At 45.4% G+C, this 16,394-nt stretch overlaps 1 protein-coding gene across 4 annotated transcripts in view; it reads left to right on the top strand.

The window, feature by feature from the left end:
- Positions 1-16,394, top strand: part of PIDD1 (p53-induced death domain protein 1) — a 202,771-nt gene that overhangs the window by 164,901 nt on the left and 21,476 nt on the right. The window lies entirely within an intron of this gene.

The following is a 16,394-nucleotide window of genomic DNA, read 5'->3' on the forward strand; positions in this document are numbered from 1 at the left end:
TAATAAAATACCGACAGCAGAAACATTAATAAAACCAAAAAAATTTACGATTGGTGAGATGTATTCTCACTTGGTATCCCTTCTTCCGGACAATCTCGAGAAGGCATTTCAGAAGTGGCAGGGAAAATTAACAATGACTATGGAAGAATTCAATCATGCCTATGATTTATCCCAAACCATCCTTATGTCAACCAAATTGCAAACACAATTTTATAAAACATGCTTTTTCTTGTATTATACCCCAGATAGAATCGCTAAATGGGGAAGTGGGAGGGGTACATGCTGCTTTAGATGTACATTATCTGAGGCGGATAGCATACACGTATTTTCTTCCTGTGTAAATTTATCCCCATTAAAACTGAGTATTGAACAGTTTTTAACTGAGATTCTAAAAACCAGAATAATCCTCTCTAATGAAATGATTTTGCTTGGAGTAACCAATCTCAATGAATCATCACTTGGACATGAACTAATATTTATTGCCATGGCGGTTCTAAGAATATGTATTGCTTCTGCCTGGCTAGACCCTAACCCACCATCCTTTCAACAATGGTTTTCTAGATTGCTAGCTATATCTAATTTGGAAATGGCTATATATAAAAGAACAGGCAGAAGAAGGAGGGTCAGGGGATTGAAAATTTGGAATCCTTTGATTGAGTGGTCCCAATCTCAAAGTAATTCTCTGTAACATAAAGCCATATTCTGCGGGATTTAAATACCACAAAAACTTAAATGGTTAAAGATGCATATTATTTGAAATCTAAAATTATCTAGATGTTATGTGTATCTCCTCAAAAAGAAGGGAAATGTTTTCTTGGTTGTTTGATTAATTTACTTAGCCATTAGTGTACAATGTACGAATTCTCTAATTTTTCTGTGTTTATATGTGAAATATTCTTTGCCGAACCTGTATGACCTGGGGGGGGGGGGGGGGGGGGTAATATACACTGGAAAAAACTCAATAAAGATAACTTAAAAAAAAAATAAAAATGACCATATTTATATGGTGTGAAATACTTGTTTTCATTGTTCAAGATGCATATAATTATTGCCTGGATGAATAGTCACAACAATAATGCTCACCCGTGATTCACGAGGATCAGACCTCACCTGGCCACGGCTCAGGAAAAGAGGCTGGCTCTGTAGATAAAGAGGGAGAAAATTATACAGTCAAGGGCAGACAGAAAGTCTTTCTTCTTGTGCGATTTCTCTCCGCCTCTCTTATCTATCAACCTGTGTCTGTGCATTGTCTGTTAAAACCATACAAAAGGCCAAGACTTCTAAATGATTCATAATGGTCAAAGGATATAAGGATAATCCTAATCTATCTGCGTAAGTCATATCCTATGTGGTTGGCATAGTCACATTGCCAAGCAAAAGGTATCAACAGGACTATACAGTCCACAGAAGTTCCAGTCATTCATCTATATTCAGGTCGGCCAAATGTGCTGGCGAAAAAACTGCTTGCAGGCAGACCTGAATGGTATGTATTTAGTCAAATTAGTGAATAACTAATTTAACATGGCTATATGGGTTTATAGTCATTGTGGAATATCCAGCAACAGAAACTCTGCTGCTCTTATATTTGATGTTCCAGAAGTCTATTACCGCCAATGTTATTCCATCCGTCTAATGTTAAATCAACGCTCGGATCAACGCATAATGCTATCTACTGGTTGGTGCTGTGTGTAAAAACCGGGAAAGTGATGTGAAGATATTGTACACAGGTCTCATATCGGTCTATGCATGCAATTAACAGTGTCTACTCCATGCATACAGCTCGATAGCGCCAGGCTCCCATGTGGAATAGTTACTAACACATGGCCCATTTCGATAAATGTATATTCATGTCCCGGCGTTGCGAGACATACCCCTCAAAGCATCTGGGCAAGTATTAATTCAGTTAAACCAACTCTGCCCAGGTTACAACACGTCCTCAATAGAACAACATTACCGGTCTTGGGGATATCATTTGGTACTAAAAACGTGCTAGCTTGTTAGGGAGACAGAATTAAAACTACTCCGGGGGACAGAGTCAAAGTTACACCCTTACCTGTCCGTCGGTGCCTCGAGCAGGAACTGAGCTCTTCGGGAAGGTGCAGACGGCAGGATTTCGTTGCTTTTTAATACTGTCGAGAGTGTTACTAGCGTTTAGCGATGGCCTCACAAAATCGCAAGGGCTCTAGGGAAATTTAGTTTTTCGGCATACATCGCTTTGTGGCTAACGTGTGTGTCTTTCATCGCTTTTTAATACTGTCGAGAATGGTACCAGCGTTTAGCGATTACCTCTCATAATCGCAAAGGCACTAGGGAAATGTGTGTGTAAATATCACAACATGTCCGGGTGTATTAACTGCATTTTTATGATAGTATATGTTTATAAGGGCGTTTGGAAAATGTAGTTTATTGAACCCTTAAACCAAGTATGTTATCGCGTGTGAACACGCATGCGCCGCCTTTCGGTTAATGTGTGTGTACATTACAGCATAATCAGGTAGGTTAACTACATTTTATGATGGCATCATATTTTTATAAGGACGCTACAACAATGTGGTTTATTAAAGCCGTAAACCTAGTATGTTGACACGTGTGAACACCAAAATGTTATCACTCCGACTTGGTGAATCATGGTCAACGTAGTCTAACCCACATCCTTGTCTGCAAAAGATGAAGAAAAGTGTCCTGTAAAGTTCTGTTCGTAGTGCCGCCATCCCAGGGATAAGTGAGTATGATCGAAGCGTGTCCAAGACACGACACCTGGTAATACCATCCTTATCACATAGGCAGTTTAATGTCATGCATAGCTCAGTTCGGGAATTTCAAATATAATTGTTTAGACCAACATGTAATCTTGGTGATGTCTGGAGACAAGAAGTTACAGTTAATGAATACTCGAGTGCTGATTAGCCAGTGTCAATACATTCAATATTGTGAGGCAACATGTTCAATGTATTCAAAAGTTGGAACGGCACCATGTTGCTAGAAGCTCACTCACACTGATCTATCACGGACTGATGGGTTAAAGAAATCACAGGCTGTACCACGGAATTTCATCATTAAGGCCTCATTTGTCACTCTGCAATTTGTAAATCCATTTTTGTTCTTTAATGAAAAGGATCCTTGATACATCGTGATGTGTTTCGGAATAAATGGTTGTTCCAAAATGGTCCAAACCAATTCCTCTGCTTTATGTTGGAATTGTACGAAATGTTTAGTCGATCTTGTACCATGTTTTTTGCACCTGTAACCGGCGGGACAGGGATAGGCAGGAGACAAGTTTTTGTTACTACACCGCTAGGTTTTATTTGTTGCAACAGAAAGTCTGTACAGGTTTTTTGGGATACTGCTCTCCTGGGGGAACGGCTTCTTTCTCGGCGGCTCTTGCTGATCACCCCTTCTTCCCTTCGTTTTGTTAGAGTCCGTCTTCTCTGTACGCCGTCTGGCTCCGTCTTGCCCTCGTTACCGCCGGTATGGAAAACAAGAGAGGGATGTATCAGGATAGCTGCTTTCTGTACTACTGCACAACAAGGGTGGGGGGAGTGAGGACATCCCAGTGCTCGAATCACGCTAGGGAGGGTGAGGGATGTGAACTCCGTTATTCTAACTAAAAGGGTTCAGGGATGGCTTTTGCGCTTTACTTTCCTCCCCACCCAACCCGCTATACGTGCACGCACCTCTGTGAGCCACACCCCTCCAGGGGAACGGCTGGGCGGCTCGTGGGATCGGTGGCCTCCTGGCTTCGGTGTTTCGTCCGCTCTCCATCCGACCTCCACCTCAGCTCTCTCTCGATCCTCCTCCTCCTCCCCAAGATGGGCTTCCGACGTCTCCGCCTCCACTGCTACCGAGGGTTCTCGCCTCTCCTCTCCGGTTGCCAATGATTCTCGTTGCCCTTCTCCGACTCTCCCTACTTCTCTCCTTTCGTCCTCAGTACTCGATGCGTTTCGCCTCTCTTCTTCTGATAGCGAAGTCTCCCGCACCTCGTCCTCTTCCCACGTTTCGTCGCTTTCTTCACTCTTGCTCCACGCCGCACCTCTCCTTCTGCTGACCGCTCCTCCGGTGTATAGACACACCTGTACCTGCTCTCCTACTTTCCTTAAGGAGGAGTCGGACCCTGCCTCCGCAATCCCGCCGGACCAGTTAAAGGGGCCGATCTCTGTATCCTCCTCGTCACAGCTGTAACGCTCCTCATACCTGTTCCATGAGGGATGCGGTGGGGGCTGTAAAAACAAGAGGGATGGGTCACAGGTTACAGTCTTACCTGGGGGCACCGGTGGTACCCCGCTACACACCATCCCCCCTGGACTCTTCCGTTCGGGAAGGGGATGTCGAGACAGATAGTCTGCCCCCGTATTGTCAACGCCCTTTTTGTGATGGACCGTGAAGGCGTATGGTTGCAAGGCCAGGAACCAACGCATGACTCGAGCATTGTTAGACTTGTTCCGGGCCATCCATTGAAGGGGGGCATGGTCCGTATAAAGGGCAAACGGTCTCCCCTCCAAATAGTATGCCAACTTGTCTACAGCCCACCTGATCGCTAGACATTTCTTTTCTACCGTGGGGTACATTAGCTCCCTCGGGAATAGCTTTCTACTGATGTACAGGATGGGATGGTCCGCCCCGTCCTCCCCTATCTGAGATAACACCGCCCCTATCCCATATTATGAGGCATCTGTGTGAAGGGAGAAAGGTCGGGAAAAGTCTGGGGACGTTAGAATCGGGGTGGATGTAATCCTACTCTTAAGGGAGGTGAAGGCTCTCAGCATCTCGTGCGTGGGGGAACTTAGAGCTTTTCCTGGGAACCAGCTTTGTAATGTGTCTGTGAGTGGGGCCGCTAACTGGGCGAACTGAGGGATAAAGCGTCGGTAATAACCAATCAGCCCTAGAAACGCTCTCATTTCCTTCTTTGTATTAGGGAACGGAGTGTCCGCTATGGCGCGGACGTTTTCAATTTGCGGTTCGATTAGGCCATGTCCGAGTATATACCCCAAATACTTCACCCGCTGGAACGGCATCCTCGATTTCTTTGCGTTGATCCTCAGACCTGCTTTACCCAGGGTTCCAAATACTTGTTGAAGATGGGACAGGTGCGTCTCCCAGTCAGGGCTGAAGACGACGATGTCGTCAAGGTATGCAGAGGTAAAGGACGTTAGATCCTTCAAGACAGTATTCATCAGCCTTTGGAATGTTGCGGGGGCTCCGTGGAGGCCGAACGGCAACACCGTAAACTCGAAGTGTCCATCCTCGGTTGAAAAGGCTATTTTGTGCCGATCTTCTTCTTTAAGGGGCACTTGCCAGTACCCCTTTGTTAGGTCTATCGTACTGATGTACCTGGCCTCCCCTAGTTTTTCTATCAGTTCATCGATTCTCGGTATCGGATAAGCGTCAAAGGTTGAGATCTCGTTTAGGGCCCTGAAGTCCATGCAGAATCGACGTGATCCGTCAGGCTTCGGAATCATCACAATGGGACTGGACCAGTTGCTCTTTGATGGTCTGATGACCCCTAGTTTTAGCATATCTTGTACTTCCTGCTTGATCCCTCTACGTCTTGCTTCGGGGATGCGATAAGGACTTATCTTCACTATCTTTCCGGGTTGCGTCTGTATCTGATGTTCGGTAAGGGTGGTTCTACCGGGTAGGTCTGAGAACACCTCTGCGTGTTCCTGTAGGGTTTTCCTCAAGTCCTGTTTCTCCTCGTCCATCAGGTCTTCATTTACCACCAGTTGATCAATAGTGCTGGGGTTCTCTGGGTTCTTTGAGTCCATCAGATGTACCCCTACGGGTGGGGGACCCAGCCATTTTTTTAACATATTGATGTGATATACTTGGACCTTCCGTGGGTTGATTTGTAGTCTATAGCTGGTATTGCCTATAGTGGCGACGACGCGATGGGGACCTCCCCATTCAGCTTTGAAATTCTGAGTAGAGGAGGGCAACAGTACCAACGCCGAGTCACCTATCTGTAGTTTTGTCCATTGTTTTCCTTTGTCATTGAAGGTCTTTTGTTTTTGTTGGTTCCGTTCCAGATTGGTGTAAGCCAGATCTCTCAGCTTTCCGGTTTTAGACCAGAGGTTTGGTCGTGGTTTTGGTCAACGGGAATGCCTCCGGGAACCTTGTAGTGTAGTCCACCATTACGAGTACGTATTGAAATCCTTTGCGTGTCTTAGGTAAGGGCCCGATAAGATCCATTCCTACCCGCTCAAATGGAACACCTATAATGGGTAGGGGCTGCAGGGGAAAGGCCGGGGGGCGGGTCATGTTCGTTTTTTGGCATACCTCACACTCCTGGCAGTACACCATGGTGTCTTTGTAGATTCCGGGCCAGTAAAAATGTCGAAGTATGTTTTGGGTGGTTTTCTCTGCCCCTGTGTGTCCGGCCACCAGATGCGCATGTGAATAGAAGAGCACCTGTTCCCTGAAGGATACTGGGACCAATAGTTGTTCTGGATCGTCCTTCTGTCCTTTTCTGTACAGCAGGTCGTTTTTCACATAAAACCGGGGATACAGGACGGGGTCCTGGTCCTGGGTCCTCTCAGCAGCCTCCCAAGCGTTGAACAAAGTGGCGTCGTTGGTCTGGGAGAATCGAAAACTGCGATCCAGTATCCACGGTTCTGAGGACACTAGGGCGGGGATGGGCTGTTTCAGGGTTTGTACCCTGGTTGGTGTTTTCCCTGTCTTCAGACTCTGATTGAACATATCTAGAAACTCAGAGTTATCTGTCCCTATGATGAGGTCCTCGGGGAGAGTGGCCAATACTCCTACCCTGATTGTATGGGGTATACGTCCTTGGGGCTCTATGGGCAAGAGAGCTACCGGGTAGGGTCTAACATCCCTGTGTACACAGCAGATATTAACATGCTCCTTTGGCACTACCTGTGTGGGCCTTACATGTTTAGATTGTACAACCGACGGGCGACAGCCGGAATCTAGCAGGGCTTGGAGGGAGGTACCGTTTACCCCTACACTTACTCGGAACGCATGTCCCATCTCGGCTGAGTACATTACAGATCGGGGAAGATAACCCACTTCCATGGGTTCCTCTGATTGTCTCCTGCGGGGGCATAGTCTGGCTATATGGCCCCAGGCACCGCAGACGAAGCATTGCGGACCGCTATGCGTGGGCCCTTCGAGTTTCCACATTCTTGGTTTTCCGGGTTCCGGTACTTTTACGGGTTTCTTTTCCATCTTGACGACTGGTTTATGTCTCTCGTGTTCCCTCAGCGCAGAGTGCCTCGGTTGGATCCTAGAGAAGGTGGTTGCCATATCCACCGCTTTGGCGGTGGTTAGGTGGTGGTGTTGCCTCAACCATCGCTGGGTCGCGAAAGGAAGTGCCTCCAAAAATTGTTCGAGATATACCCGATCCATAATCTCTTCCTTGGTACAGAGATTAGGGGTCAACCTCTTGTCGGCTGCCATTTTTAAGCGCACAAACAAAGTTTTGGGTGTCTCTCCCGGCACACCTCTCTCTTTCCTGAACCGGAGGCGATATGCCTCCTGGTCCAGGCCCAAATGGTCCAGTATTATCCTCTTAATGTCTGTGTAGGCCGTATCTCCTGTCGGATTGGCCACCTTGTAGGCAGCCTGGGCTTCGCCCACCAACAGGGGGGCGAGGAAGAAAGGCCATTTGGCCACTGGCGCAGCTCTCTGAAAGTTGAGCAGAAATGAATCGGGGTCCTCTCCCGGCTGGTATTTCTGCAAGGACACTCCACTAATGTGTTGAGAGGGCACCCCTAACGATACCGGTCCTGTCATAACGGGAGGATCCAGGGCCCGGGTGGCCATAGCGGCTTTCATGATTTCACGGTCGGCATCTGCTGACAGGAGCTGCTGTTGTATGGCCCATTCAATCCTTTCTTGTCCCTTCACCAGGCTCTGTACTACCTCTTCCATCTTTGTTAAGCAGATGGTCCCCTTGCCCGCATTCTCCACCACTGTAACCGGCGGGACAGGGATAGGCAGGAGACGAGTTTTTGTTACTATACCGCTAGGTTTTATTTGTTGCAACAGAAAGTCTGTACAGGTTTTTCGGGATACTGCTCTCCTGAGGTAACGGCTTCTTTCTCGGCGGCTCTTGCTGATCACCCCTTCTTCCCTTCGTTTTGTTAGAGTCCGTCTTCTCTGTACACCGTCTGGCTCCGTCTTGCCCTTGTTACCGCCGGTATGGAAAACAAGAGAGGGATGTATCAGGATAGCTGCTTTCTGTACTAGTGCACAACAAGGGTGGGGGGAGTGAGGACAACCCAGTGCTTGAATCACGCTAGGGAGGGTGAGCGATGTGAACTCCGTTATTTGAACTAAAAGGGTTCAGGGATGGCTTTTGCGCTTTACTTTCCTCCCCACCCAACCCGCTATACGTGCACGCACCTCTGTGAGCCACACCCCTCCAGGGGAGCGGCTGGATAGCTCGTGGGATCGGTGGCCTCCTGGCTTCGGTGTTTCGTCCGCTCTCCGTCCGACCTCCGCCTCTGCTCTCTCTCGATCCTCCTCCTCCCCAAGATGGGCTTCCGACGTCTCCGCCTCCACTGCTACCGAGGGTTCTCGCCTCTCCTCTCCGGTTGCCGATGATTCTCGCTGCCCTTCTCCGACTCTCCCTACTTCTCTCCTTTCGTCCTCAGTACTCGATGCGTTTCGCCTCTCTTCTTCTGATAGCGAAGTCTCCCGCACCTCGTCCTCTTCCCACGTTTCGTCGCTGTCTTCACTCTTGCTCCACGCCGCACCTCTTTTTCTGCTGACCGCTCCTCCGGTGTATAGACACACCTGTACCTGCTCTCCTACTTCCTTTAAGGCGGAGTCGGACCCCGCCTCCACAATCCTGCCGGACCAGTTAAAGGGGCCGATCTCTGTATCCTCCTCGTCGCAGCTGTAACGCTCCTCGTACCTGTTCCATGAGGGATGCGGTGGTGGCTGTAAAAACAAGAGGGATGGGTCACAGGTTACAGTCTTACCTGGGGGCACCGGTGGTACCCCGCTACAGCACCTTATGATGCTTTTTTGTTTGAGGATGCGTGATTTTATCTTTGAAGTGATCATTCATACGTATTTATATTCACACGGACATGTGATCAAATACACCAATCTCTTGCTGTTGCAATTAATGAATCTGTTTAGAACCCATGGTCTGCCTGTGCCTATATTAACTGTCTTGGGATGGCGTGTCTGTGTGCAGACCACGCAAGATCCGCAGGGATAATGGCCCTTTACGGCTAATAAATCCCATAGGGTGCCCACCCCATGAGCTAGTCATGTTTGGGCCTTGTATGCACTAGTTGGTCTCGTAGGTTGGTACCTCTTTTGAATGAGAACAGTGGAGCGGGAAGTTTATCTTGGCCAATGTTCAATATACGCCAGTGCTTCTGTTCACTTTTTTCAATTTTATTCCACAAAGTCCTGAAAGTGTTCACAAAGGTTAGTCGTGTCAGTGGAGGCATTGGGACCGGTGGCTCTAGAAGTGCATCCCTATTGTTGTTGGTTGGTCACTTCAGTGCACGTTTCACTATTTTCTTGGGATATTTCTTAAGCTACAGTACAAAACATTGTCTATTATTTGCTTCACTTACAAATGTCTGGCCCTTCTTTCACCTCCATATGGTTGCATCTAGCTGCAGATTCTGCCTGTCTTCAAAATAGGCAACCTATCTCGCTCTTCAAGATACCAGTAATTAAGGCCTTTATGAAAGGTCTCGAAAGTGTGATTCCACCACAGATCCCACCAGCACCTTCATGGAAAATTAACATGGTACTCACACAACTCACAGGCTCTCCAATAGAGCCCCTTCACACTTGTCTCCTTCAATTTCTGCCTTGAAAATTTCATTTTGAATTGCTGTTACATCACTCAGGCATGTTGGTGAGCTTCAGGCATTAACCCTGGAATAAACCTTGTTCCCAATTCATAAGGACAGGCTTGTTGTCCGCACCATCCCCAAATTCCTACCAAAGGTAGTATCTAATTTCCATCTCAATCAATCAATCAACCTACCTGTTTTTTTTCCCACAACTGGACTCTCCATATTTTAAATGTCAAGAGAACCCTCATGTACGACAATGGTAGAACAAAAACTTTTAGGAAACTCTACAACGTATTGTTGCTTTCTCCCTACCTCGTAAAGAAAGGTTGTATCCAAATCAGGCATTGCCAGATGGATAGTTAGATATATTTAAGCAAGTTATGCTAAAGCTAAAATGACTTTACCTATGGCTCCTAGAGCACAGTCTAATAGAAAGAATGGAGCCTATATGGACTTCCTGGGGAACAGCCCGATACCAGACATAGTTATAGCAGCTACCTGGTCTACCCCACACACTTTCACTAAACAATATTGTGTGGATGTTTTAGCACACCAACAAGCTCATGGTGGCCACAATGTGCTTTGTACACTTTTCCAAACAACTGCAACACCCACAGGTTAGCCACCACTTTTGGGGAGGACTGCTTTACAGTCTATGCTCAGCATGTGTAGCTACAATCACACATGCCTCGAACAGAAAATGTTACCCTGTAAGCATCTGTTTGTGGCATGTAGTACTGTAGATTTTCCATGCAGGGATACCTCTAGCCATTGCAATATCTCTAAATATATCCCTTTTTTCATCTTATGCCTGGACATTTCTTACCTATCACTTTATTTCACACTCCATCCTCACCTGCCATGCATGAAAACACGAGTCGATGCCCATGCGCATTATCACCACAGGGAGGAGTCGTCCTACCTTGTGATTCAAAAGGCTTCTTTGAAGAAAACCAACTCACACATCCGGACCTCACCCTAGATGGCAGGAGTATGCACAGCTTGTGAATCAACAGCACTACATGCCACAAACAGACGCTTACAGGGTAAATAACATTTTTCATTTCTTTGCGTTAAAAACAGTATTATAAAAATGTACACAGATCAGGTGATAGCCCCCAGGATACTATAATATTCATATTTGATAGAACGAGTTCACCAACCAAATATTTTAATTAGAAGTCAGGGCTTATAACCATTAAAATGAAGGCAGTCATTAGTCCAAGTTTCTTGAAGCCAAAAAAAGTGTCTGAAATAAAATTACACCAATCCATGTTAACCAGTTTACTTTTTAGGTCAACCACGTTTCAATACAAAATGTCATAGAAATTGACCCTGGACCTCTACGACCTTATAGTCAAATTCTTCCCAACCGGGTTAAGTTTAGACAAAGATACCAGTTTGGTTGCGTCTCTGTAGGACCCCCAAATGGACAAGTGGTGCACTCCTTGCGCAATAATTCTGAGTGCAATGAATGGCCCTGCAAAAATCCTTTGACAACCCTAAGTGCATATCTCATACTTGAAGTCCTGACTTGTAACATAATTTTTATATCATACTTAAAGGTGGCTACTCACACAGCTTTGTGCCTTTTCAGTCACAGGAATTCATTTTGCCTTCTAACTTACTCATGCCTGTGTCCCATTTTGCCATAAAGGCCGCAGATCAGTGGACTTATAGAAGGCGGAACTGGATTCTGTTAATTTTCAGGTGTCTTTCAAATGTTTTTCTTTTAGTGTCCAGGAGCCTTGCAACCTTAATGCATGCTTGCTCTGTTTCAATCTAGTTTTACATAAAACCTTGAAGAATGTCTCAGGGATATGATGAGGTATATGAACTTAATTGCATGTTAGCAAATGTAAGTGTGAAATCTATTTCGGTTAGCTTAGTTCTGTGACTCTGTTCTTTCCAGGCCTTTTATACTGACTGAGGAAGGACTTTTGCAGTCATAGGGAAACTCGTGCCTGCGTTCTATCAAAGGGATTACCCAAGGTTCTGACTCCGCCTAATACTAAGAACCATCCGAATGTGCCCTCATTTCTTGCGCAGAGTTGTTGGTTTTGTCCTAATACAGGTTCTTGGGCAGAGGTGCTCTATACTGTATAAGCCTACACCTGACTTTGGTACTGGAACTGAACATTGCTATCTCTCTGAGATCATCTTGGAGGTTTTGTTAAAGCTACCTTTGGCACCTTTCTCCTAGTAATATATGTGTGTATTTGTATATTTGATTACAGGCTCAAAGAAAAAGAACTTTGACACTGTAGTTCCCACTAAACAATAGCTTAATGAATGTTCAGCACTTTTTGTTCAGGCCAGGGAGGGCAAGAGAGACTCTGGCAGATGTGTTATCTCTGGGGCTCCTTCTCCATTCCTTAAGGAAGCCTCAACGAACTGGGGTTCAGATCATTCAGTCATACTCTCGACTCAGTCAGAGGAGGGATAGGCCCTTGCAACATTAACCTCAAAATATTTGCCTCTGTTTCCATTGCTCCTAACTTCTGCAAATTACCTTGTATGTTAACATCACCCTTAGCACACTGGCTAAAGAATTATTTAACTGTTTAATGTATGCCTCCTTCAGAGCATAGTAGTCTGGGAGCTGCTCCCTTCAGAATTCAGAACTCTTCAAAAATAATGTGTCCAAGTGTGGAAGGCAAACCAGAAGCTTATGAGCTTCCCTACCTCTCATCTCCTCCAGTGCCAGCACTCTCAAGGTACAGCCAGCTTTTCATTCCTTATATGCATGTTCCATGCGTTAGCTCCAGGCATTAGCTTTCCCTTTCGGGAGTGTCCTTGTTTGGGGTGAGGACTGTCATTAGTTCTGTCTTCTCAGCACAGCTGTCTGCTAGATGTATTGTTGGCAATTCTTTAAAATATACCTAGAGAGGGCTTTTACTCTGCCCAGAGAAGTTTGTTTGCCTCACATTATTCGTTTGGCAATTTATTTTATCATTCCACCTCCTATGGAGTGCTTTCATTAGAATGCATGATGTACTATTTTAGTTCCAAAACGTATACTGAACCATCGCACATTATATTTTATATCTCATACATGCATTGTTTACATAAAGGAATCCTTTTGTTTCACCACAGCAGTTTTTTCAATACTTTAGTCAATAATCGTTTGTGAGTCACATAAATATGTTTACCCACAAATTTGATTACACATGCATGCATAAAGGTATACAGTCCTGCTGCTTTAAACAAAATGAGCATTGTCAAAGCTAATAGGGTTGGTTTTAAAATGGTAATTCATGAAAACATAGATATGCATGAATGAAGTAATACATTAACACCTTAAAGCCATAATGGCTTTGCCAATGCATGTTTTACCTTTTGAGACCATTGGGAACTCAGCCTCAGCACAGACCACAAAAAAGCGCTGATATTTTTTAGGACATTAATAAAATCTTCTTTTAAAGTGAGTTCTGTATGGAGTGTATGTATTTTCTATGTGTCTCCCCAGACACCCATGCTCTATTTCTTTGTAAGTTTTTACAATAGTCCAGCACATGACCTTACAATTCTGAGGAGTTTTTGAATGGTAAATAATACACCTCAGAATACAGAAAGTGTAAAAGTTATAACTCTCCATTCAGGAAAGGGGGCATTAAAAAATACCAGAATGATCTGGGCCATGCAAATGATGCACAACTGCAAGAAAGTGTTACTCCGTGCCTACAAAGTTAAACATGGTGCCTTCTCTTCCAATACAATAACCCCACAATTGAGTGTTGCTTCAAGCTCTTTTTGAAAAAGCTAAAGATTGACCTTTCTCTTCTGGCAAAGAAAATTTAGAAGATGGATGGTTGAGCAAACTGCAAGTCTTCTTGATGGTGTGGGATCATGTGTGCATGGCAGGGCGTAGCATGCAAAGTGCAAAGACAGACCTAGTGAATAACATTCTACATGAATGGAAAGACTCAAATTACCTCAGAGACCATGATGGAAAGGTAATTTTTTCAGCCATCATGATGCCAGATCAGGGCAGTAATAGTGAAATCATTTTCCAGTATCTCAACCAAGCCTTTCCTAAGGCCTATAGAGCTCTGCCTACCCGAGGTCTCAGCTAGTCAAGTTTTATGATGCTATACCATCGAAAAATCGAGTATTTGTAAAGCGCATAGCTACCCGGAGGCATCCCGGCGCTAGGGGCCATCGGGAAGATTAAACAAGCTATTGCCCAGAGCCACATGGTGCTGGGCTGCCCTGCCGCCGCTGCCGGGGTTCGAACCATGAGCCCCAGCATATGGTGTCAGTCGCCCTGGCCACAGCGCCACACCTCTTCCCATCAGCTTCAAAAAACAGGATAAATCATCCAAATGAAAGAAAAAGTCAAATCTATTCTAGCCTGTGTGGAACATTGTATCCAACTGATATAAAAAATAACATTAGTTAATGGAGCTGGTTTATATTATGTATTTGTGTAAATGCTAATGAATTTAACCTGTTCCAGTGGCTGATTAAGGGACTTCTTTTAACTGTTACTTGCTTGAAACTATTTTAAGGTTTTAGTCTTTGTTTCTTTTCCGATTTTATGATTGAGTTAATATGTCTTCTGATCAGAGCATGACTGGTAGCACTTAAGGCTGTAGTGAAAGTGGAAGAACGTAAACGCACACTCAAAACTCATTACTGCAGTTACAGCACAAGAATAATGCGGCTTGGCAAAACCAGACCAGTACAGATGCATGCATCAATCAGGAACAATTAAGGACGACATTCTAGCCCCAGCTGGGAGTAAACAACTAAAATGGAAATAAAAAAATGCAACATAGCACAATGAATAACAAATACTGGTTGGTGTTGAGACCTAACTTCGGAACTCAAAAGTTATTCTGACTCTTAGACCTGATATCCTTGGTGTGGTCTTTTCAAAAATCTTTTGTCTTCACTACTCCTGTTATTAATTTATTTTTGTTGGCATCAGGACTCTCTGCACTGCTGACTAGTGCTAAAGTGCATGTGCTCACTCCCTCAAACAGAATAAAATTGGCCTACACCTGATTGCCACATTTAAATTACTGATAAGTTCCTAGTAAAGTGATAGTACATGTAGCGATGACATGTAAATTAAATGCGGCTAGTAGGCCTACAGCACTTATTGTGCCACCCACTAAATTAGTACTTTAAAACATGTCTCACACCTGCCATCGCAGCCTGTTAGTGCAGTTTTAACTGCCAATACGACTTGGCAAAATAAACCTTATTTCACATGCAAGGACGCAGTAACATTCAGCCTTTAAAGGTAAAGGTTGATTTTAAGTCACAATTCTGAAAATGCCACTTTTTGAAAGTTGGCATTCTCTTGCCCTACATATTTGGTGGCTGCTGCCACTGTCCTGGTTCTCGTGACTGTGAATAGCTCTGCTGTTGGACTTGTGTACTCGTCTGAGACAGTGAGACAAAGGGGGAGTAGGTGTTGGCAGGTTGGGCCATCCTGCCAGACCTGTGCCATCCTGCCAGACCTGTGCCATGTCCGCCAGACCTGTACCATGCCCCTCTAACACTTCAGAGAGCTTGCCAACAGCACACACAAAGGACCCTGACACCAGCCTTTTTTAACCCCAGATTTATTGGAGCCTTGACAGAGCAAGGGGAGAAAAGTCCAGAAATAGACGTGAGGGTGACATAGGGAATCTCCCCACTTCAATGGCTGGCACCAAGTAACAAATATTGAATACTCAGAATATCTCTTCAGTACACTGCTGGACCCGTGAACTTTACAGAAGAAGGACTGCCTTGTTCCTAGAGGACTTCCCAGCTGTTTGAGGCCTGCCTTGTTCTCCAGAAGCCTACCCTGTTGCCACAGAATACTGTCATGCTGCTTGAGGCATGTCTTGATCCCAATAAGTCTGCCTTGACCCCAGATGGCTGCTACTTGAGGCCTGTCCTGCTCTCTGAGAAGGAAGACTGGGCCTTTTATCTTCATCCCAGGCTACCTGAGTGACTCCAAGGGTCAGTTTGAAATCTCACGTCTGAGCTACTGAGACATAACAAGTTCCAGGGGCTTCCCTGTAATTGCCCAGCTGATCTGCTGCATGGGACCTGCCTGAGCCCTGCTAGCCTCTGCTAGAGCGAGTCCCTAATCCCCTAGATTTGCTTCCCCAAGTCCTGGACCCTTGACTGGCATCAGACTGCACTCCGCAACAATAAAAGGTGAAATCCTGAAGCTTTGAGGTCTTTGTGACAGAAAACGTGCTAATTTGCTCCGAGACTCTTCTGCCTGTGACGACCGCCAATTCGAAGCTCTGGTGAATCAGACTCTTTGCACTACAGTGACTGCCAGCGACGCCTTGCAGTGCAACATCTGTGCTTCACGATGCAGTAAAGAAAGCCAGCAGTGACTGGCAACGTGAAGTTCCAACAACAACCGCCCGCGACACTTGACTGGCTCTTCATGCTACAGCGATGAAAGTCTGTACCCCCGGCCTTTTCTTTGTATTTCAGCAACGACGAATAGTGATGCTCTCCATGCTCCTTGTGTCCTACTCCACCACAAACAGAATTCTTTGCGCTGGACTTTGAGAAGGTAACTTTCCCATCGGCTAACATGGCCTCAATATATAGCTTCGCTCCATCATGGTTGGTCTGAACATGTGACTT

This window comes from Lissotriton vulgaris, chromosome 2_1, assembly GCF_964263255.1.
Source record: "Lissotriton vulgaris chromosome 2_1, aLisVul1.2, whole genome shotgun sequence".
Classification (NCBI taxonomy): Eukaryota; Metazoa; Chordata; class Amphibia; order Caudata; family Salamandridae; genus Lissotriton; species Lissotriton vulgaris.